Source organism: Papaver somniferum, chromosome 5 (genome assembly GCF_003573695.1).
Source record: "Papaver somniferum cultivar HN1 chromosome 5, ASM357369v1, whole genome shotgun sequence".
NCBI classification, from domain to species: domain Eukaryota; kingdom Viridiplantae; phylum Streptophyta; class Magnoliopsida; order Ranunculales; family Papaveraceae; genus Papaver; species Papaver somniferum.
The window spans coordinates 102,596,003-102,620,849 of NC_039362.1; the positions used below are offsets into that span (position 1 = coordinate 102,596,003).

Here is a 24,847-nt window from a genome sequence, read left to right on the forward strand (position 1 = left end):
AATTCAATCTATCGTACATACCCGAAATTAAAGAAACGAACGCATTAAAGAAAACCCCATAGATCTTTTACTCAATTTAATCAAGCAAACAAGCCCATTCAAATTCAAAAAACAAACCCTAAATTAGAACCTCTAAACTTCAATTCAATTCAATCTACTACGAAATTTAAAATTAATTAAGCTAAGACAATACATAAATATTGAGTATCACCTTCGAACTCACTTCCTTTGTATTAAGCCAAGAAACGGTTCTTGTCGTTGCTGACCATCGGTAACAATGGTAACTACTGGTGATGACGGTGAGTAATGGGAGAACCTTGTATCTGAGGAAATTCAGAAGTGGTTAAGGTCTGTAAGCTTGTATTAGGAACTGCGTTTTACTTTTGCAGACGACAAAGAAGAAATTGAACACTACAGATATTGATGACGGCTGTTGCTGCTGAGTTGATGGAATTATTCTTGACGGCAGTGATGACTGTGATTTATGGTGATATATGGAAGGCGTAGTTGAGTTTGGTTTCTTCCATAGATTGATGAGAAGTGGAGAAAGAATTACTGGGTTTGAGTTGGTTGTTGCTGATTTACAGTGGAGCTCGAGTAGATAGATTGGTTTGAGCCTGTGGTTGAAACGAAGAAGATGAGATATGGTGATAAGATATAATCGTGTGAGAGATGTATAAAAACAATCAAATTAGCCATTGGATTAGTCGGTTTCTGACCAGAAGATTAAATTGGTAGGGTCATATGTTAACGGTTATTATTAATTTTAATTATTTAATTAACAGATCGTTAAGTCAATGGTTTGACTTGACGGTCTCTAACAGATTCAAGGTACCAAACCTATACAGTGCAATCGTCATTATTAAATACAAAAAAAAAAAAAATCGAAAAAGAAGAGGAAAATAGAACGGCTGAGTTTTCTGTTTCTGTTTATCTTTCTTCTCTCGAAGATACTAGTGTTAGGGTTTGTCCTTTGTAATGACTGAATCCTAAGAATAAATTAGTAATTTCGAAATGATAAATTGACCAGGTCAACTGTTTGGACCACTTTGGCAGGATCAGGTTAAATAAAGAACGAAAAGGTTAGTTTATATAAGATTTAAAATCAGTGGCCGGTTTATTAATTTGGGGTATGAAAGTTGGTTACTTTATTAATTTGCCCTATCAAAAAATTTGATCTTTTTTATCATAGGTTTTGTTGTTTGATTTTGAGCAGAAAAAAAAGAAAATGAGTTGGTGAATTAATTTTAGTTTTGAATTTAGGTATAATAATGTGAGCACAGAGCACAGCAGCTAATCCAATGGTACCCCTTTTGTTCTCTTTTTGGTTGAGTAACTTCATTATTGACATACGAAACAAACACACAGATAGAGAAAGTTATAGTTAATGATTTTCTGATACCAAGTTGTGTAATAAACCTATATGGCCTTTTTATTAGTTGTTGTGAACTTTTTTAGTGCCGATTTGTTAAAAAATTCAATTGTGGTATATGATGCAGCATTCATTGATTAATGGAGAATGCACAAGAAGCAAGTTATGGCTTAATGACTTTGCTGGAAGTGAGAGAGTAGCCAAGACAGACATTGAAGGAGATCCACTGAAAGAAACTCAAATTGTTGACAGATCTTTATTATCATCCCTTTGTTAAAACATGAATGTTCATTGTGTTCTTGAAATTTACTAGTGATGACTTGGGATAAGCTACTGAACACAGTAGTCTACTTCTAGCCCACAATATATCTATAGCAGACTTCAGGTCTTTGACATCTTTAGTATCCTAAAATAAAAGGGATGAATCCAGCGTATGCTTTACCTATTGTTGTTGAAAAATGGGTCATTTTCAACAAAAAGGACTCAACCTAACAAGCAAACCCTGTATGCTTTACCTTCAGGTCTTTCACTTCTTGAGGTTGTTATTTCCCTTCGTTTCTTTCTATTTCAGTATGGGATTGTGTATCATTACATGTCTGCAATGGAAATAAAAGCATAATTGTGAGTACTATTTCTGACGACTCCTCTCTTGCGTATTTGTTTGCAATGCTGAGGACCATGAGATTCTGCCTTTAAAGTAGTAACCCGCCATGTTTATATTCCTTTTTCAGGTATTTGGTCTCTCTTGGCTGGTTATCTGGTTGTGATGATCATCTTGAAGGTGAAGTCTCAAGTCTTATAAATTTATTTCAAAAATGTTCTCAACAACATATTAATTTCCTCTATGAGTGTTGATTGTGTAAATGCTTTTTTGCTTTTACGGGCTACGCAAATCAGATAGTGTCACTGGGTAGGAGAAAGTTCAGCGCAGATTTTCAGACTGCTAAGGGCGTTGATGTTCATTGGATTTATAGTCTCGGTTAGCATCCTCTTTATGTTTGTGAATCTTTCAGTTGGTGACATCTTTGCGAGCCTTCTCGCTTTCATGCCAACAGGATGGGCTCTGTTGCAGGTAACACCTTCCCCCTCCCTCTCTCCCCCCATGTAGCTTTCATGCCAGCGAAGCATTATATCTCTGGCATAGAAATAAAATGAATTTGTTCTTCTTAAATAGAAATGGAAATATTAGTTTTGCACAGTTGCATATTCTCTGAACAAATTCCATATCGATACCTAATTTAATGGATACACTTCATTGGTGCTTGATTTTGGAGAGAGGTTATTCACTTCTTACTGGAAAACTAAAGAAAGTAAAAAGAAAAGGCTAAAAATACTAAGATATAAGAAGGGAAGAAAATAAAAAGATTCTGCATCAATTTTTGTTTTTCTCTTATGAACCTAGTTGCAGTTTTTATTGTTCAACTATATGACAATGCAGAAATTAATTTTGTTAGCCATACCTTCTGCTAACGTTAAATTAATTTTGTTATCTTCACATAGCATTGGACAGTTTAAAAAATATGTCTGCATTAAAGTCGTGTATATGTACTCTATGAAATTAGTCTTTACCCGTTGAGTTAATCAATTGTTTGTTTGTGTTCTTGGTGAGAGTGGCATCAGATATCACAAGCATGTAAGCCAGTGATGAAGGCACTAGGGTTGTGGAGTGCCACAAGGTCTCTAGCCAGGGGATACAAATTATCTTTGTGCCTATAGCTGTTCTGGCATGGTTCCCATTTGTGTCTGAATTCCAGGCACGGCTGCGCTTCAACCATGCTTTCAGTAGAGGCCTTCAGGTTTCACGGATTCTGGCCGGTGGAAAGAAGCATAATTGGTATGTACAAACCTTTTACCACCATCATCTTTATTTTATCATCCATTTGTTAAAAAATGAATGTTAATTGAGCTCTCAAAATTGACTAATGACATGAGATAGATTACTGAACGTAGTAGTCCACTTTCAAGCCCACAATATATCTATAACAGACTGCAGGTCTTCACTTCTTGAGTATCCTGAAATAAAAGTGATAGATCAGAGTATGCTTTACCTATTGTTTCCCACTTCTCCATTATCAAATCAAAATCATCTTAATCTTCAAATCATCTCAACCAAAAACCAACACTATTAATGAGCCAAAACCGGTCATATTCATAGCCTGTAACATTTTTATAAATTACTTTGAGCTGTTGTACAAAAAAGTAACTGAATACAACTACACCCTTTATACTGCACCTGTTAATCCTCCCTGCTGGAACATTTAAGGGGATAAATAAAAGAAAACTAAAAGAAAACTAAAATGCAGAGCGGCTACATGTCATAACTCATAGAAGCAGATAGAAAAAGCAGAAAGTGAAATGTGGATTCCAGTGATGTACTTGTTCAAACAAACAAATGTGACTTCCAGGCAAAGAAATAGATGGAAGTGAAATTTCCTATTCATCTGACCAACATTAACGGAGTCATGGTATTTCTTCACCCACTGCCATTCTCGCAGATGCTGCACTTGAAATTAAGACGAAAATTACAATCATTGTTCGAAAAGACTATCATCATTCAGCATGCAGCTTAGTATCAAATCATATCAAATGTCTCCAGTTAGGTACAAGAGGTAGTAGATCAATCCAGTTTCAACAATTTTGTCATGTTAGGTTCTGCCTTTCTTATTCATAAGACAGTTAATGCATTAGCTCTTTTTCAATGAGAAATTATGCGTTGTTCATATGGGCAAAGTATGTAGATGTCTGATTTTCAATTAAAGCTAAAAAATCTTGCACAAACAACTAAATTTGGTTATGAGCTAAAAAACAATCCAACAAAAAATAATTTTTTCACTCATGGAAGATGATGTCTTATTTACAAAATTGATAACCCTGTTCCTTAATACTTTTGGGAATTGTGTCGACTGACCGATGTAATAGATTGCTTTATAACAAAATAATATACAATGAAAATCCGTTTGTCCCTTTACCAATTAAGTAACCATTAAAGGATCGGAATTAATATATAGTCTAATATTAAGTTATTAGATCTCAAGAATACCATGAAATACCTCTGCAACATTATAAAGTGTTAGCGGCTGTGGTCATAATATGCTCGTAGGCATGATACGCCTTGTCCTTCTTTCTGCAGGCTTGAGTATTTGAAACGATCACAATAGGTTTTCATCAACACTCATCATCGCACCAGCATTATCAACTTCCCCGCAGTAGTTGGGTGCAAGAGAACATTATAACAAGGTGTCTGTTTGCAGAGACCTCATACCCATTCTCTATAACCTGTGCAGGGAATATCCACAACTAGACCCTGTGCAGGGAATATCCACAACTAAAAAACCATTCATTTAGTTGATCTTGCTAAACCTCAGTTACCAAGATAATGCACAGGCAGCCCAGTAATAGTAAATTGTGATAGGGAGTAAAATGAGGAATTTCATAGAAGTGCATACCAGAAGGACATCAGCCAAATCCCAAAATCATAGACACAAAACCATTCGCCATCTGAGCAATTCACCTTACTGTTAAAATTCCATCTCCCATTACGTGGTAGGAATTCTTCACCGTTTCCCACCATCAACTGAAGCAACAGAACAACACATTAAGAAAAATTAGCACAATCTTGCATTTTAAGCTTTCAAGTAAAATCCAGAAGAGAACAAAAGCGACAGAGAATACAAAATTACAACTTCTGAACATTGGCGGCCAAAAGAACACAATATTCATACACTGTGACTTCTGCAGGTTGAGCATCCTGATCTTTCCCCTTTCGGTTGATAGTAAATCTGCAATGATGTTAAAAGGCATAGAAGTAAGAAATCAAAGTCCCAAATTGTAAGAGAGTGGAGTGCCTTCATTAGTTTACATTAGGCGCGCGGGTGTGAAACTAACATTTTCATTCTACTATCTTCCAAAAACAAAAAGGGAAAAAGAATTAGTATAAGATAATGAAAGCTTACGTTTGTTTACGACAAGGCAACTCACCAAATCCAGATGTTATCCACAATTTTTTTTCAGTGTGCAGCTATTATCCACAATGTTTTTATAGTGTGTATGAAATTGTAAATTGTAAACATACTTGTTCTACTTCGTGAACTTCCACTGCTTCATTTTTTAGCTTCGCCAAGTCAGTTTGAACCTTCTCCAAACCTGCAGTTTTCTCTTTAACTTCATTCACTATGTCACCCACCTTTTGTTGAGCCTCTACAAAAGCAACTTGGTAGCCTCATGCTGAAAACATTAAAATATATACATTCAGCTAACTTACTCTCAAACTTCCCGGTAAACATTTCTAAAAATTTAAGAAAGCAATCCCGACCTTCTATTTTAATAGCTTAGTTTCATTACATGCAGCATCAAGTTTTCCTTTATGCTCAATCAGGTGTTTCTTTTTCCCACGGTTCAAGTTAAGCATGAACTTCAACTAGCTCCAAACTATACTTGTCGGTTTCAACTGTACCAATAAACCAACCAGAAGATCCATATTCCAACAAGTTTTCCTGGATTGAAAAGCTAAACAAATCAAATGGGATAGACATGGAATAAACATATCAGTTTGTACACCGCTAATAAGACTAGAAAAACAATGCCTAGAGATATTCCATCAAGGTCATGTCAGAACACAAAGACTAATGCATCTGAAACTGCCAAGACTTAATAAAAATACATAACACTGGACTACAATAAAGAGAAGGATTTGGAAGAAGTGCAACCAATCCTGATTGAATAACTGTTGTTCGCCCTTCTTCTGAGCTGTGATAAGAGAGTGATTGAGTCCTGTAATTCTCTTGTCGGTTAAATGTTCAATATCCTGACCACTTTTGATCCTGAGACATCCTTCTCAGCTTTCTTCAGTGGAGCAAGCGTCCATGGAATACGACTGAAATGCCATAAGATAGGGCTGTAAGGTCTTAAATGTTTTAGCAAAGATCGAGACACGCAGATAAGCGACTACTGACTGTGCAGATTTTATGAAATAACAGATTTAGGATATGTTATTAAGAACCAATAACCCCCCATCCATAGGAGAAACTTCAAGAGTGCAAAGATCTTGCACAAACTTGGGGAGAACAACATCTTTAAGATATGAGCCAGCTTTTCTCACATTTTCCTCATCTGCAGCTAACTCCTGATAATACAAAGATGATGTTAAGAGGGAGGAAAAAAACCGGAACCTGATAAAATAGAGCAGATAAATGATAAATCTACTGCAATGTCATTTAGTTATCTTGAAATACTTCTTCTCTCCCTGCCAGTTTAAATTCCGTAAGGACATTGGGGTTCAACCTCCTCAGAAATGACACCATTTTCAGCTTTTTCTATCTTAATTTCTTGTGCAGCTTTGACCTCTGTCTCCTCGGTTCTATCCTATGGTAAAACATAACAAGATAGCAATTTAACTTTCTTGAAGAAAGTGTAGCAATGGCAACGAGTCCAAGAAACCCACGCTATCACAATTCACGCTTTTGTGCACACTGTCTACCAGAGAGGCAGAAACGATTATTATTATTTAACACCGTTGCCGACAATATCTCACTATTGTAATCTGTGTCAACTGCCTCAACACCCTCTTTGGAATCATTAATTCGACTGACAGCATCAGTGACAGGTACCTCTCCATCAGGTACGGAACTAACTTGTGATCTCTCTGCATCTTCAGCCTGTCATATGAACCAAGCTAAAATTGGCAAGAAAGATAGGTGGCCGAAAAAGTATGTCACATACACATAACGCATGAGGCTACCTAGCAAAAGGCAGCAACAAGTTCAGGCCTCAAAACACAAAATCTAGTCCCGGGCCCTATATAGTTTGAATCTCGAGGAGTAACTCTCATCAAGTCCAGAAGATACTGTCTGAAAATAACATCTCACAGTATCAGAAAAGAGAAGACATAACAGGTGCAGCATAGAACGATAAAAATAAAAACAAAGTCAAATTTATCAAGCTGTAGTGGTCACCTGTCATCAGAACCGACAATACCCTTGCACTCCACGGCTGCAGCAAGTTTGACAGCATTACCAGGTGCGTCAAGGACAGTATGTTCCTTCAAATGAAGACGCTTTGCAGCTTCTAGCACCTAGTATATGATTAAATTTTAATTCACTGAGAAACTAAGTAACTAAGCAAAATTACTTACAAAGAAAGAAATAATGGAAGAAACAATAAAAAAGAAAAAAAAATATGGGATCAATGAGAACATCAGTCTAAAACTCAGATTAATGCAATCAAAATTTAGCTCAAGAAACCCTCACCTTGGAGTGGAATGTTTCATTCCAACAGATTTTCTTGCCATTGTCAACTGAACCATACAAAAGTGAGTCTGATTTGTCTCCTTGAAGGATACCAGGAATAACTCTGAAAACATAATAGATATGACCTTGTCAGAAATTCCCAAGTTAATGAAGCACCGTGCATCTCCAACTCCGAGAAGATCAAACAAAATGGAAACTATTGAGAGCTCTTTAGAGAAATGAGAATATTGATGGAGGAAAAATAGAATAAAGAATAGTATAAGTATATGATGGCAAAAATCAGAAGAGCCAAGTCACGGAAAAATTAACAAATCAGGCAAATTTGCACCTGTGCCACTACTCTGTGACCCCTGTAATCAATTATGGCCATGGCAAGATTATAAAGTCCGGGAACATGAGCTTCCTGATATGCTTTAGTACCCTTTAGGTCATTGTTGGCAGAAGCATAAGTGGCCTGTTCACTGTCAGCCAACTGTGAGTCAGTGCACGCATCTTCCTCTAAATTGGAGCCATTAGTTTTCTCTACATGTGAATCACTGCAGCCTCCATGATTGCAACAAGCCTTCTCAGACGAATCAGACAAAGAGATTATATTAACTGATTTTAACTTAACGCTCGAACTTTTAGATAGCTGACCAAGGTCAGCATCAACAGCGAAACTGAAGAATATGTTGTTATGAACGTACCTAAAGAAACGTTTTAACTGTAGGTGCTGATAACTGAAAGCACAGATAGTTTAGTACTTCGCCCTCCATTTTCAGTACCAGCCATGAGTATAGTCAACATTCGAACAGGAAAATAAAAACTGCGTTGAAGATTCAGGTGGCAACTGGCACACACCTCGTCGCCTGAGTATGTATTATCTGTGATGAAGCAGAACTCTTCGACACGAATCTCTTCGTACTTCCTGTGAACCAGTAACAAATAGTAGAAATTCCATAAATCATGTAAACAACAGATGACCTGAATCAAAACTACAAAGTTATATGTAAAGAATAAGAGCCTTACGAAGCCATGAGCATGCAAGTGACCCTAGCCAGTAGAAGTTTTTGCCTTTCAATGAATTTTGAGATAGAAACCGATGGACAAAGTATACAGTTAGGTAGATGTATTTGAAGCTAATTTATATTCCTCAGACACCTGAAATAAGAAAACAGACTTCAATATCCAGCAGTAGTCACCAAAAGCCCGAATAAGAATTTATGAACTAACCTCCACCAGCCAATTGATTAAAATGCCCCGCATGGTTTGACTTATGTCGTTTTGTAAAGTTTCCATATAATTGAAACAAGGTCTTCAGATAAGCTGAAAAACCAATTTGCATTGGGAACTTCAAAACTTCTGAGACACGTGATTTGATGTAGATATCTGGTGCGTAGAGGCTGCACATCAGAGGATCCTCCTGATCAGAATCAATATCTGTAATCACTGGACCATGCTGTAGTTCTCAGCAACCTCAGTCTTGTCTTCATTAGGATTATTCAGTCAGACACTAATATATCCACATCTAATAAGACGTACAAAGCAAATTAAGATTCCGATTATAATATAACTAACAACTACTTCCCATTACAAATTAATTAGTGGTATCAATTTAACATACCTTTCATGCAAGGAGTAGGATGTTGTTGTGACGGGTCTCAAGTTATCTGTTCTTCAAGATATAAATCAGCTAAACACCCTCTTGCATCAGTCTTTGTACTTTGCCGCATTTTCAAGGAAACACCAGGGACAGGAGTCACCTTGGTGACCTTTGTCGCAGGAACTCTTCTAGCCTGAACATCATTCCAATGTAACACCGAAAATATTAAAAAATGGAACACCCATAACATCCTAAAAATTGGAACATGTGAGTTTAAGACAATTCACCTTGTAAAAGAGCCACTAATCCAAACGAAACCTGCTGGAATTAAATTACATCTGTAGCAGCTCCAATCGATGATTCCGACACAGAATCTGCTCCAAAGAGTACATTATTCTACTCTACTCTCACTTCATTAGATAATAATTTCTTAAATCAACAACCCCAACTCTCTAACAATCACTTGTGACAAAAATCATCAATCCTGCAACCAATAACTCAAAAAGGAACTACATTTGAACATCAAAATCCAAAACCCAGGTTTTGATTTTCCTTCCAAGATCAGCTATTAGCAATTACACATCTCTCGTTCAGATTTAAAACCAACCTCCGTATATGCAGAAACAAAAAACGCAAATTTTCAGCAAAAAATCCTCAATTAAGATCAACCCCTAAGTTCAATTTTCGTTTTCAATCCCTAAATATCCAAATTAATCACTATTTATTGTATAAATTCCACAAAATCTGGTTACCTCAAGCATAAAGAAGAAGAGATTTTAAGGAAATAGATAGATTCTATTCCATAGGGTAAGAGAATCAAAACCCTAGATAATAAGACAGAGAAATAAAAACCTATTCATCAAAAGAATTGAATAACCTGGATCTACGATGAATTCAATGCTTCTTTCCCCCCTAACACAAGAATTGAGAGAGAAAAGAAATGCAAAACCTGCTCTCTTCCAGAAAATAAAGCTCCCTGGTTGCCTTGAATGATGAGAATAGAAGATGAAGGAAACAATTAAGAGAGATAAGAAGAATGAGAAAAAGAAGAGGAACAGAAAAAGTCAGTGATGAAGATTGAAGAGTAAGATGAAATTTTCTGTTTGATTAAAAACAAAAATCATTTAGTAGACATCGAGGAGGATTAGTAATAAATGTTTCACTAATCACCGTATAATTTTTTAATAATCATCGTATAATCAAAAATAAATATGCAAAGTCGGGACATCACAAAATCGATGTCTACAAACCGAAAAAAATCTTTTAAGCCTATGACCCCAACATTTATACGGTGTCTACAGGTGATATCCCAACATCCACGTGTGACACGGTTAAATAATAACCGGTAACTGACCGGTAACTGTAAAAAATAATAATAATAAAAAATAGAATGTTGGGTACGGATGGGATAAAATAGGTCATAAAATTAAAAGAAAAGGACTGAAAAGTCCAAATACTAAAATACATATATTTTTGGTCAACCTTTCCGACAGGAGATAGATTTTACCCAATTATTGAAATCAAATATAGTTTCGGTCAAACACCCAGGCCACACTATTTGTGACTAATATCTCCCGACATGCTTGGTATTGACTCTCTCTTTTGGGTTGATAGTCGATAATTGCTTTACCAATTTGACTACCAACAAGGATCGAGCTAACCACGGCATTCGTCTCTACGTCAAGAAAACTACCGGCTCAACATCAGCTTCTCTGCGCGTCTCTTATTCCTTACCTTGGTGTTACCTGCTATAAATCGAGTCATCATTTCATGCTGCTACTGTCGCTCGGTGCCTGTCCATAATGTCGCTGCCAGCTTCAAGGAACAAGATTGGCTCTATCGATCCACTATACAAGGACTACTCTGTTGGTTCCCATGGATACAACTAAACATGGAAATCAGCTAGCGCATCCTTCACGGAAAATATATCCACCATGTAGAGCACGCTTCTCCCCTCCAGTCAATCTTTACTTTTATTTCCTCATGAAATTACCAGAGGGAATCATACCAGTTGCAGTCTTCAACTCCCTGGTGGTATTAATTCTTCAACAAAACCAAGATGCATGAAGTTCAAAACTCTCACACATAACTAGGTGATACACTCCGCACGTGACTGGTTTTTCAGAAAACAACAACCCTTGTATTGCTACCTATCTCAGCTACTGAAGACAAATCCTCCTCTGCACGCTCGGCCAAGGTGATACACTGAGTAGATGTCCTGCAAGGGGAATAGAAAATGGAGGGCCGAATACCAGATTTTCAGCTGGATACTCAAAAAATCGTCATTATTTTCTAACTTCAAGGTTGTCGTCATCAGTGTTACTTGCATCAACTACTACTGAAGAGATGGTGTCTTTATTTTCATGAGAAGGAGGTGTGAGATCATCTTACAACATGTTTTTTTTCTCCTCTATGTAGAGGCAAAACACTATCTACCTCTATGTAGAGGTGGGCCCATTTTTTTAGATATTTGTTTTTTCCACTACCTATACCAATCTAGAGGCTAAACCTCTATTAGATAGAGGAAATCAGATAGCACCTCTCAGCTGCTATCTTTCAACTAAACCTCTATTTTCCTATGAAACGCCCATATGACCCTCCAACAAATCTTCTTTTGAAAGTTTTTGTCCACCACCAAAACAACATCTAAAATCGTTCTCAGATTTTCATTTTTTTTTCTCCACTGGCTTTCATTTCTCTCTGAACCCATCGAGAGATTTTTTCTCTAGGGAACTTCGATTCATGAAGAATATTGATTATGTTTGATGTTTTCGTCTCCGGATCTGTTAAACATGTTTGTCAATGAGACTAACTCATTAACTACAATTAACTCGTTGACTACAACTACTTCCATGTCATCATTCTGTCCATTCTCGACCTGCAATATCATCTCAACAAGGTTAGAAGGCTCGAAGCATAAAATCCAAGTGTCGACTATGGAATACGGGAACCTGCGTATAAATAATACACAAGTTTCATATTTTAGCATCCAATGAAGAAACAAGCAAGTCAAGAAAAGCGAAAGAGTGCGTTTTCAACAACCCTGTCAGACATGTTCCTGCACTACCTTCTACGAGAATAGGAACTGGATATGATTGGTAAGGAATTTGAACATGAGTTATACATAAAACGTTGCGTATGGATGTATAGTACAACATGTTAAAATTTCACATTAATTGGATGAATGAGCCAAAAGATACATCCCAAAAGGCGAATGGTGTCACAGCTGAAAACTGACAGAATTCTTACTGAATTTTTCATTTGAGTTGTACTGTTGGGACGTTCTGACCCCTTGAACGAAGTTAAGACTAAGATTTCTTCGAAATAGTAGATAGAAAATTCTTTTCTCTTCAAAATAGTGGGGTCAATCATCAAAACCCTAGTTCGTATGAAGATTCTACAGCAATTCTACCAAAGGTCTTCATGGTTGAAATTTCTGATGACGAAATTTTACAAATTTTTCATAAATTTGGAGTCTTTCTCATGTTCAAGGGAAGCAATACTTCTGAGCAAGTATGAAAGGGTAATAATGAAGGAACTTACTTGTACATCCTTTTTCGGAACAGTTGGTTCACCATCATCATCATATTCTGAGCTACTTCCTTCCTCTTCACTATATCCGGAGTCTGACTGGCTACTATCCAGATCCTGTTCGTCATCATCTCCTGAAGGAGTAGATGGGGCAAAACGAGTTACTAGTTTTTAAGGAATTGAGGAGACGATCGTGCAGAGGAAACTCCTTGAACCGAGCGAACTGTCTGACCTCACACAGATACACCGCAAGAGGGAGTTCTTTGAATTCGAGAGATCAATCTGTAGGACTCCGGCCTAAACCAAGACAAATGGTTGTTTCAGAGTCAATTCGGTCATAAGAGAGGATGGGTCGATCTGTAGGAGGGAAGCTGAGAAATGTTTGAGATCAATGGTGATCGAAATTGTAGGTGTGTTGTGTATTCTGCGTGAAGAAATAAGATAAGTTTTGATTGATTGAATTTGCTCTGTTGAGAGTAATTTTTTCAGACGATGAGTTCGTGTGCTCTTGTTTTACGAAAATTGTTTATTCGACGAAATAGTCTTGTTCTACGAAAAATTGTTTGTTGTTTCAATCATGATTCATAGACTTATTTATATTGCTAGAATTGTAAAACACCTTGATCCCATGAAGTGTGACAGTTGCTGGAGTCAAAGAGTGGGGAATTGGAAATCGTGTTAAAACCAGTTGCTCATCGTGCAGAGACTTGGTTGATTTTTCATCCACTACTTTGCTAACTCCTCCAACTGATTACACGACTTGCTCACATTCTCATCGTGTGTATGAACACACGTGTTGTAGACCGCCAAACCAAAACCCTAGTTAATATCCCCCCATGTAACACGATTGATGTCTCGTGATTGTGGGTCTGCAAGGCAGACGTGTATTTAGTTAGTCAGTTGCTGACTTCATGGGACGATGAGTCCTTGTATTGCTGAGTCGAACGTGATTTTCAAATGTTCTAAGACTCATAAATCGAACGTGTATGTTGAGACAGAGGTATAATTCTCGAGTAAATGTTGATAGTTAAGGTAAGCAAATATTGCTCATTCGATGGATTATTGAATATTGTTTGAACCAATATTCCTTAGTCTGAGCAAATATTGCTCATTTGAGCGAATATTGCTTGTTTGATGAATTATTGGTAACATGACCAAATAAAATACTAATTTAAAATCCTAGCAACTGGACCTAGTATAAAAATGTTGATCACGGGATCAACGTAAAATTATTAGTGTTTGAATCTGCTCAGAATTATGTTTTGCAAAGCTTTGGATTCGAAACCCTAATTTTGATCAATTGCTGATCAATTGATGATTTATTGAAAATCAACCACGAAGTGAAAGAGAGACCGACTACATGGGATGATGGATCGACCATGTATCTAATACCAAAGTCTCTTCAAGACCAGTTGGTGAAAAGATGATTAAATGTTGGTTTAATCATTTATTGAAAATAATGCTCGTCTGAACCTTAGGTGATAAAACCTAATTAATTATGAAGAGATGAAGGACCGACCAAGGGATCATGAAACCGGCCCTGGTTGGTCATGGGACCGACTGACGATCGTTTTATGAAATTCCAAGTTATTTGGAAGAGTTTGAACCTAATGTGTACAAATTAGGTCAAATGATGAAAATGTATGGGACCGACCTCTTGCAAGCCAGAGAACCAACCTTGGTCGGTCAAGGTAATATGCTCATGTCACCAAAGTGTTCATGTCTTAGTCCTGAGAATTTTGATATTTTCTGGCGTGCATTTGAGCATTCATTTGAGAAAATTTAAAGAATTCAGGGTTTTTGCTGAAACTGGGGAATTTCCATGAGATGATGGAAATAATAATAAAATAATGTATTACAAGGTGTGGGACAGGCCACGGCTAGGGCATGGATGGCCGGATAGCAAGCCCGGTCCCATGACACCTTTCCCAATTTTATGTAATTTCCTTGATGTGAATGAAATACCATGAAATTGAGGAGTTTCATAAGGTTAAGGAATTTCCATGAGACGATGGAAATAATAATAATAAAATAAGAAATCATGAAGTGTGGGACCGGCTACGTCCAAGGCATGGCCGGACGGCCAATAAACCCGGTCCCATAGCACTTTTCCTAGTTTTATATTATTTTTCATGATTTTAGGGAAATACCATGAAATCAAGGAGTTTGTTGAAATAAAAGAGTTTTCCTTAAAGTGAAGGAGTTTCCATGAGATGAAAGAAACAATGATAATAATAACAATAAAATAAGGGGCGTGTGGGACCGGCCACGACTAGGGCATGGTCGGCCGGCTAGGGCCCGGTCCCGTGAGTCTTCCCTAATTTTATATCTTTTCCTTGATGTGAAGGAAATATCATGAAACCAAGCAATTTCATGGGATGAAGGAAATAATAATAATAAAATAATAAGGAATGCAAGGTGTGGGATCGGCCACAACTAGGGCATGACCGGCCGGCTAGTGAGCTTGGTCCCGCGACACCTTTCCTAATTTTCATGAGACTGGTCACGAAGGATATTTGTTCAGATGAAGGGATTTTCATGAGATCAAGGAAAATAATAAAAATATAATAAAATAGAGAATTAGGCGTGGGACTGGTCATGACGTGACTGGGTGGTCGGTGGGCCTGGTCCCCTAGCGCCCTAGCTAATATTTTATTATTATTTTTTTTTCCTATTTTGCATAGGTTCGTCGTTCCTTCGTATTTTGGAATGCTCGTTAGTGCATTATTGCTGAGTACACTTGCACCATTTTGGTCGGGGCTTACTCGATAGCGGCTCAGATGCCCGTACGTTGAATATTTATCACTAACCCATAGAATTCTGCTGGGAAGGACCACGAATTGAAGTAATGAAATATTATGAAGAACGCAGAATATTTCCGAATATTCAGTTAATGAATTTAAGGATTAGATATAATTAATTGATGGCTCTATACTAGCAGGCATGCTGTCTAGGAGCATTAATTATCAGAGAGTCAAGTGATATGAGCTTGTTGAAGTGTCATATTTCTTTTATATAGACAGGGAAAACATTGTTACATCCTGAAGACGTTATTGTTCTATACTAGCAGGCAAGCTGTTTAGGAGCCGTCCAATCTTTCGATTCTATATAGAAATATTTACTGAAATTGCTCAGTATTTATGAGATATGCCGTTGCCTCAGCTGAGAGACTACACATCTACATATACTCTGAGAGACAATATTCTCAGTCAGAGGTTCTTGCGGCATGAACTTTCATGCTTCAATGAGAGACATGAGCCTCAATAGTCATCTGATTGCTGGATCAGGAGTATTAAAATTATGGTTTTACGATTTTAGCCTTTGTCGAAAATCCACAATCTACAGAAAGATATTTGGAATCATCATCATTCGATTATGCATTATCTTCGTTTTCTGGAGGAGGCATGTTAAGAACGTTGCTATCTCGATCACCCTTTACAGCTACAGCCGCAACTTTAACAAAAGAATTCATTCTTCCTGATGATACTATCAAGGCATCTGTATCACTTCGAACAATCCGACTCTAGATCAGAAAAGAATATTGAACAAGATTAATTCAAAGTTATCCAGATAATTCAGCGGGTCAAACAAGAAAGGAGACACACACTTACCCTACTACCATCAATTAGCTGCTTGCTCGGTGGAAAGCTCAACTGGAGACGTCTCTTGTTGTTGTCCTGTTTCCATAATTGTCCTCCTCGCCGATCGTGACTCCCCTGGTAATTTTTGTCAAGTCTCTTCTGTTAAATTTAGTTTCGTCTGTCACCATCTAGTGCTTACCCCGCAACAAGGTTACTCTTACGTGATAAGCAGGGGACTTAATGTTGATGGTGGTTTTTAATTTAGGGCGAAAACTGCAAAAGTCTGTCTACCTGGCCCGGCATCAGAAACAGTAGACCTTGATATGTCTATATTCCTCAAGGAATCTAAAGAATATATCAAAATCTGATGAGTGCCTATGCCTCTCTTCATATCGTATTGAAACTCAAGCTCCTAGTTGCATTATTCACTAATACGGAGCCTGCTGCGCAATTAAGCTCCTGGTTGCATTGTTCACTAATGCGGAGCCTGCTGCGCAATTAAGCTCCTTGTTGCATTATCCACTAATGTGGAGCCTGCTGTGCAATTAAGCTCCTAGTTGAATTATTCATTAATACGGAGCCTGCTGCGTATCTAGTTTATGTTGTGTTCCCAGATGAACTGTGATGACATGATATGACGTTTAATGTTCACCCTTAGTTGGGTAGCATTAATCTCCTGAAGTGTCTGAATTAAGATATCCATGAAGGTACCTGATCAGAAGCGCAAGCTGTGCTAATAAGACCCGAGCTGCGCTACTCGTAAGAGTAAAAATTTGTAATTTTTTTGTTAGCTTACAAAATTCACCTAAATCAATTAATTTTGTGTCAGTTCACAAAAATTTAGTTTTAACTTAATTTTGTGTCAATTCACAAAATATTAGGTTTTTTTCCCTGAAATAGAGACTGCACGATATCTTGATCCCTATTGGTCGAAACTGAACCTAGGAAAGCTAGTAATTTGGCTCATCATAAAGCTAGTAGGAATAAAACTCGAAAAGGAGTTGGAAAAATAGACAAAAGAGGAATCGTGACTGATCAAGTCAGTCATGGATGGAGCATGGCCGCGCTACTTGGCTGACCGGTTTACCGTAGATGGCGCCTCCTACGACCAACCGGCCTTGCTCCAAGTTGGCCCTCACGCACCCTTCTTTCCTACTGACCAATCACATTGCTTCTAAGATGCAAGCCCGCTTTAAATTATTAGTGGAAGTAGGCCGGTTGGAGTGCTTATTTTCTTAAGAAAATATATCTTGTCCGCCCAAGTCAGTCGCAAATTGATCACGTCCACACGACTTGGCCGCCTCAATTATCTAACTTAAACTCTTACAAGCTCGGCAAATAAGGTGTTGTAATAATGACCAGCCACCCAGCTATTTTCCCGACCAAACACATCGCTTCTAGCCTACCTGCTTCGCCTCCAAATCATTGGCCAAAGTAGGCTAGTTGAACGTCCTTCTTATATAAAGAAATTAAATCTAGGCCGTCCAAGTCGGTCGCAGAATGATCACGACCACACGACTTGGCCGGTCGATTTAACAAGCTTGGCCTTTTCCTGGAAAGACCGAGCAAGCTCCATAATAGATACATGCGGCTCTTCTATTATTTCAGCCAATCAGATCTCTCCTAGCCAACCTACTTCGTCCCACATCATTGACCAAAGTAGGCTAGTCGAGTAGCTTATAAGGGTCTTAATTAGGTCAACGATGACCAAAAACTGCCACAAATGATCTCAACCGTTTAACTTGTCCAACTGGTTTGTCCGACCTAGATCTAACTTTGGATAACCAATAAAGTACTATATGGACACCTCCCTCCCTTCTTCTTAATGGACCAATCATGTTGTCCACAGCCTATGCGTGCAGCCACCAATGGCCGACCAAAGAGGGGTGGTCACGCCATTTTTAAATCTATGGAACTTGTGGCTAATTCAAGCAGGCTCTATACAATGATGCTTCATATTGTTGATGGTGGTTTTTAGATTAGGGTTAAAATCGTAAAACCTTACATCTGACATGACGTAACTACGCCCACTAACACATTTATTGAATCATTCAACATGCCTACGTAAGAATTACCCGGGTACCTTTTTTTTACATGTGTCATGTTCCACGGCAGAACCCTTAGTATTGACCGACATCATCTTCGTACATACCAAACCCTAATTCTCACACCTCCGTGCCAATGGAAAACCATGCCAGCCACGTCTCGGCGCCAAGGCATGCCAACCATGCCAGCCGCGCCACCGTGCCAATGGAAAACCATGCCAGCCACGTCTCCGCGCCAAGGCATGCCTACCATGCCAGCCGCACCACCATGCCAATGGCAAACCATGACAGCCACGTCTCCGCACCAAGGCATGCCAACCATGCCAGCCGCACCACCGTGCCAATCGCAAACCATGCCAGCTATGCCTCCGCGCAAGGCATGCCAACCATGCCATCCGCATCACCGTGCCAATGGCAAACCATGCCAGTCGCACCACCGTGCTAATGGAAAACCATGCCAGCAATGCCTCCGCGCCAAGTCATGCCAACCATGCCAGCCGCACCACAGTGACAATGGCAAACCATGCTAGCCACGTAATCCGCGCCAAGGCATGACAACCATGCCATCCGCACCACCGTGCCAATGTCAAACCATCCCAGCCACGCCTCCACACCAATGCATGCCAACCATGCCAGCCGCGCCACCATGCCAGCCACGTCTCCGCGCCAAGGCATGCCAACCATGCCAGCCGCGCCACCATGCCAGCCACGTCTCCGCGCCAAGGCATGCCAACCATGCCAGCCGCACCACCATGCCAGCCACGTCTCCGCGCCAAGGCATGCCAACCATGCCATCCGCACCACCATGCCACCCACGTCTCCGCGCCAAGGCATGCCAACCATGCCAGCCGCACCACCGTCCCAATGGAAAACCATGCCAGCCACGCATCCGCGCCAAGGCATGCCAACCATGCCAGACGCATCACCGTGCCAGTGGCAAACCATGCCAGCCACGTTTCCGCACAGAGGCATGCGAACCATGCCAGCCGCGCCACCGTGTCAATGGCAAACCATGCCAGCCACGCCTCCGCGCCAAGGCATGCCAACCATGCCAGCCACACCACCGTGACAATGGAAAACCATGCTAGCCACGTCTCCGCGCCAAGACATGCCAACCATGCCAGCCGCACCACCGTGCCAATGGAAAACCATGCTAGCCACGTCTCCGCGCCAAGGCATGCCAACCATGCCAGCCGCACCATCGTGCCAATGACAAACCATGCTAGCCACGTCTCCCCGCCAAGGCATGCCAACCATGCCATCCACACCATCGTGCCAATGACAAACCATGCCAGCCACGCCTCCGCGCCAAGGCATGCCGGCCCTAAACCATGCCACTGGCTTCCAAACGAAGGGTTGCAACAATCAACGTCTACCCTTCCATCTGGGATGCGGATCTCAACCGTCCAAGTTCGGCACCTAACGCATGGCAACTTGCGGCCCAAAGCCAAACATCACAGTTTATGCAAACCCTAATTTTGGCCGCGCCTAACACATGCCAAAGCCATGCACGACGTTGGTTGCCAAAACGAAGGGTTGCAACAATCAACGACTACCCTTCCATCTGAGATGCAGATCTCAGCAGTCCAAGTTCGCCACCTAACGCATGGCACCTTGCGGCCCAAATCCAAACATCACGGTTTATGCAAACCCTAATTTTGGCCGTGCCTAACACATGCCAAAGCCATGCACGACGCTGGCTGCCAAAACGAAGGGTTGCAACAATCAACGACTACCCTTCCATCTGAGATGCAGATCTCAGCCGTCCAATTTCGCCACCTAACGCATGGCAACTTGCGGACCAAAGACAAACATCACAGTTTATGCAAACCCTAATTTTGTCCGCGCCTAACACATGCCAAAGCCATGCACGACGCTGGCTGCCAAACGAAGGGTTGCAATAATCAACGGCTACCCTTCCATCTGAGATGCAGATCTTAGCCGTCCAAGTTCGCCATCTAACGCATGGCAACTTCCGGCCCAAAGCCAAACATCACGGTTTTATGCAATTCCTAATTTTGGCCGCGCCTAACACATGCCAAAGCCATGCACGACGCTGGTTTCCAAAATGAAGGTTTGCAATAATCAACGGCTGTCCTTCCTTCTAAGATGCAGATCTCAGCCGTCCAAGTTCGCCACCTAATGCATGACAACTTTCGGCCCAAGGCAAAACATCACGGTATGTACCAAACCTTAATTTTGGCCGCCCCTAAACTATGCCAAAACTATGTCGGCCCTACCACATGCCGCTGGCTGCCAAACGGAGGGTTTGAACAATCAACGGCTGCCCTTCCATCTGAGATGCAGATCTCAGTCGTCCAAGTTCGCCACCTAACGCATGGCAACTTCCGGCCCAAGGCCAAACATCACGGTTTTGCCAACACCCTAATTTTGGTCGCGCCTAAACTATTCCAAAGCCATGTCGTCCCTACGACATGCCGCTAGCATTCAAAAGAAGGGTTGCAACAATCAACGACCACCCTTCCTCCCTGAGATACGAATCTCAGCCATACAAACTTACCACCAAACGACTTGTGGCAATATCTTGGCCACGGTGCCAATTCTTGGCCACGACGCCAAAACCCTAATTTGGCCGTGCCAAGAGCATGCAAGCACTGCAACCATGACGCTGGTTTCCAAACGAAGGGTTGCAACAATCTACGGCTACCCTTCCTCCTGAGATGCAGATCTCATCCATACAAACATGACACCAAACGACTCGTGGCAATGTCTTGGCTGAAATGCTAACACTCTGGTAATGGCACCAACCTGGCTACGACGCCTATCCTTTGGTCACGGCACCAACCTGGCTACGACGCCTATCCTTTGAGCACGACACCAACTTGAATACAAACGCCAAATATTTTGGCCACGCCACATGTAGCAACATGCTACACGAAAACACTCGAGACATCAAACCATGTCACAAACTGGGGGATGCTCATCGGGGTATTGGTCTGGAGGTTTACATCGTGCGGCGTACACTACACTTGTTACAAGAAAGTGTCATAAGAATGAGTCGGTTAGTAAATACAAGGATTAATGGTGAAACGTTTCTTTCATTATGGAACATCAATTCCAGGCGTTACCCGTTACCACCTCCTTCCATTTACTCAGCCGTTTCCGTTTCTTACGAGACCAGGGTACGTTTCGTTGCAACTTGTATAAATAGGTCTCACCTATTTCCACCAAACAACAAGTTTTGGTCAGGAACATACAACACTCAGAAATCATCTGTTAGCTTTCCCATCTGTTAGATTTCACTTTCTGATACAAGTCGTCAAACAACTGCTCTTCCAGAATCAACTATTCTGGTCTCAACACTCTCTTCGCTTCCCTCCCCAAAACCAACCCTTCTCCTTCACTTTGTGACCGAAGAAAGTGTGGAACGTCCATTTATTGGTTTAGGCAGGATTTGTACAGATTTATCTCTCGAATCTAAAGTACTCCCGTGCAGTACATTGTTTAGTGTTTAGACTCGTTTCTCACCCACTCACGCGAAATCACCGAAATCAGCAGAAACCGTTTTCACCCTCAAACAATTGACGACCACCGTGGGAGATCTCTCGGTTACAATATCAATTTACAATTCCCGATTTCATTCTTCAACCCAGATTCTAAGATGGTGAAAGCAAACAATCCGCTCGGGTATCAATGGCTCAGTCACCAAACGACTCAGTTACCAGTTATCACACGACAAAGAGTGACTGGGGACTTCTCGCGGTCAGGACGGCGTCGCCCATAAAACTATGGCGGACATGCCTATGGCTAGGGTTTGCACCAACAAAAAAAGAGCAAACAGAAAAAAGAAACACGGAGATACGGACCTGGAATATGTTCGCTTGTTTTATTGCTACCACTCTGCCGTTAGCGCCAAGACATGGAAAAAAAGCCAATAATACGAGTGCTAACAGCTTGCGTCCTTCCAGCGCTAACGACTTGCGTCCTTCCAGCGCCGACAACTTGCATCTTTTCCAGCGCTAACGGCTTGCGTCCTTCCAGCGCCGGCAGCTTGCATCTTTTTCACCGCTAACAACTTACATCTTTCCAACGCCAGCAGTTTGCACCCTTCTAGCGCAACTTCTCCGCCCATAGCCGGTTGCACCAACAGCTCCGCATCCCAAGCCGAGCCAACGACGTTGACGGCTCACCAAGCCAAGATGGCGCACGCCGACCCAATGCTAGCGGCTCCACTTCAAATCCAACACAAGCGGCTCCATGTCAAGCCGACGCCAACAGCTCGCGTCCTAGCCAGTAGTGTCATGGGCCATTCCTTAGCCGACCGGGGCAGCGACATCCCCCTTTCCATGGCCAGCCAGAGCACCGTCTCACGGACCAAGTTGCAGTGCCACCGCTACCGATCAGTAGCAAAAGTTGCAGCGCTGACGCCAACACTCAATGGCCAAACCAAATTTATGCAAATCCGCGAATGCAAGGATCACATATTCTTCATGCCTCCTAACAAAGTGACATTAATATGCCACCTATCAACACCAGCGACGCAGAAAATGTCCCTTCAGGCGTTACACCTATGATCACCAGAACCAGAACCGCTTCCGCCACCCCCAACGTTTATTCAAGTATGACAGCTCAAACCGTCACCAGAGCTTCACCATAGCAACAATCACTACAAAGTCACCAGTAAGGATGCAAGATGGCGATATCTTTATCATGGTCAACCCACCGACCATACAAGATAGACACATGTAAACCACACTTGGAGACTGAGGCTCTACACAGGATCCCTTCACTGTCAAAGCTCAAAAGACACGGTCAACCAAAAGGTCATAACCACGACAAGGTCATCTACTCTTCAAGGGTGCAGCGTAAGAATATCATCATCCCTCTGTCTAAAAGTCGCATGCAACACTTTATGAGGACGTGGTGGATCCCAATCCTGCTCAGAGGAAACAACTTCAAAAACTAAAGGAAAGTGTGACTGGGGACTGCTCATCGCAGTCCAGCCCGACGACCATCAAAGATCCATGAGACAACTCCAGAGACGCGGCTGAAACATTTTCTTGAAGAAACATAGGGATCCACGATAAACAACATAACTCTCTCATTTCTACCTCTTCTCTATCCAGAATATTTCTTCCATGTGATATTCTGAGCATCCCAGCGTCACATCCAGCAGAGTATAATCATCTTGTATCAAATACCGTGGACCTGGATTCAAGGAGATGCAATGAAAGTAGGCTACACATGGGACCACCAACATGGGACGCTTTTACTCCCCTCAACCAGGTTATTTTTGATTTCAACATCATCACCATATCGAAATTTTACGAGACGCAGGAATTTTTCAACATGAAACTGTACATGTGCATCGAAGACTCCAAAAGCACGCCACAAAGATATATTCAGAAATTCGGCCATGCCATCGGATCTAACAGGAGTATAAATGGGGATTGCTTACCACATCCCATTCTATGCGATAGTCCAAGATTCAGAAGATGGTTCGAAGGACGTCGCTTGGAACAAAGTCCTTGAAGACTTGATGGCATCACATCGGCAACGGAACGACTCTGAAACCATCTATTTAATCCAGTGGCTCCGGAAAATTTCGACCATACAAGCATCCACAACATATCATCATCGCGATCAGAAAGTCCAGGCACTGAACAACCTAAAGTCGAGGATGGACCGACAACGCAACCACAATCTTCAAGATTAGCCCTAACATGATCGTTTCCAAGCATGTATTTCATCCATCCGTCCCAAGAATGCGATGGAGTTTGGTAAATTTTGGAATCTACTGGAGAAACACTGCAGACGAAAGCACGGTTCCGGACGAGCAACAGAAAAACAGAAGAGGGTCGATGCCTCTTTTCATGCGGGCGGAGTTTTTAGAGTTTGAACAGAATAAAGATTCCTTCTTGCTCCATGAACGGGAATAGATGACTGAGCGCGACTATGCCACCTCGGGCCCACAACATCCCTCCTGAATTTTACTGTCGGGCTGTTTTCACCTACCGAACGAGCTTAAAACCTAAATATTACCGCGATAGAAGATATGAAATTATTTTCCGATCAGATGAAGGGGCGGACCGTCAAAATATGAGTTCGTACGAGAATTCTACAACGATTTTAGTAAGGAGCACTAATTAGGGTTTCAGCATCCCAAACCCTAATTTCGACAAAGTTGCCAAGCGCCATCACCACCGTTTGGTGGACGAATTTCCAGCGCCATCACCACCGTTTGGTAGCCGAAGTTCAGAAACCATTTCCCATCCTTCCACGGAACTGAAGCCAGTCGTCATCCTTCCACGTACCTGAGGCCAGCCGCCATCCTTCCACGGAACTGAAGCCAGTCGCCATCCTTCCACGGAACTGAAGCCAGTCACCATCATTCCACGGAACGGAAGCCAGTCGTCATCCTTCCACAGAACTGAAGCCAGTCGTCATCCTTCCACGGAACTGAAGCCAGACGCCATCATTCCACGGGACCGCAACATCCCTCCTGGATTCTTCCTGAGTTTTACTTTTGG

The 24,847-nt window shown here is 41.1% G+C and overlaps 2 long non-coding RNA genes across 25 annotated transcripts; one reads left to right on the forward strand and one right to left on the reverse strand.

Annotated features, from left to right (window-relative positions):
* Positions 1-1,840: 1,840 nt before the first annotated feature.
* Positions 1,841-3,341, forward strand: LOC113282337. The gene is made up of 4 exons (XR_003326819.1): positions 1,841-1,993; positions 2,104-2,153; positions 2,270-2,444; positions 2,993-3,341. It is a non-coding gene; the product is annotated as an uncharacterized LOC113282337 (long non-coding RNA).
* LOC113282336 lies at positions 2,875-10,413 on the reverse strand. Of its 24 annotated transcripts, XR_003326816.1 has the most exons (16): positions 9,487-10,067; positions 9,221-9,392; positions 8,830-9,124; positions 8,626-8,757; positions 8,304-8,524; positions 7,946-8,179; positions 7,618-7,720; positions 7,324-7,442; positions 7,110-7,218; positions 6,813-7,026; positions 6,372-6,494; positions 5,685-6,245; positions 5,326-5,596; positions 5,095-5,151; positions 4,423-4,946; positions 3,500-3,870 (listed from the first exon to the last, which is right to left on the reverse strand). It is a non-coding gene; the product is annotated as an uncharacterized LOC113282336 (long non-coding RNA). The 24 variants fall into 24 exon arrangements; XR_003326797.1 differs by adding an exon at positions 2,875-3,385 and having other exon boundaries at positions 3,749-3,870; positions 5,685-7,026; XR_003326802.1 differs by adding an exon at positions 10,149-10,413 and having other exon boundaries at positions 5,685-7,026; positions 9,487-9,573.
* Between the last annotated feature and the right edge of the window lie 14,434 nt (positions 10,414-24,847).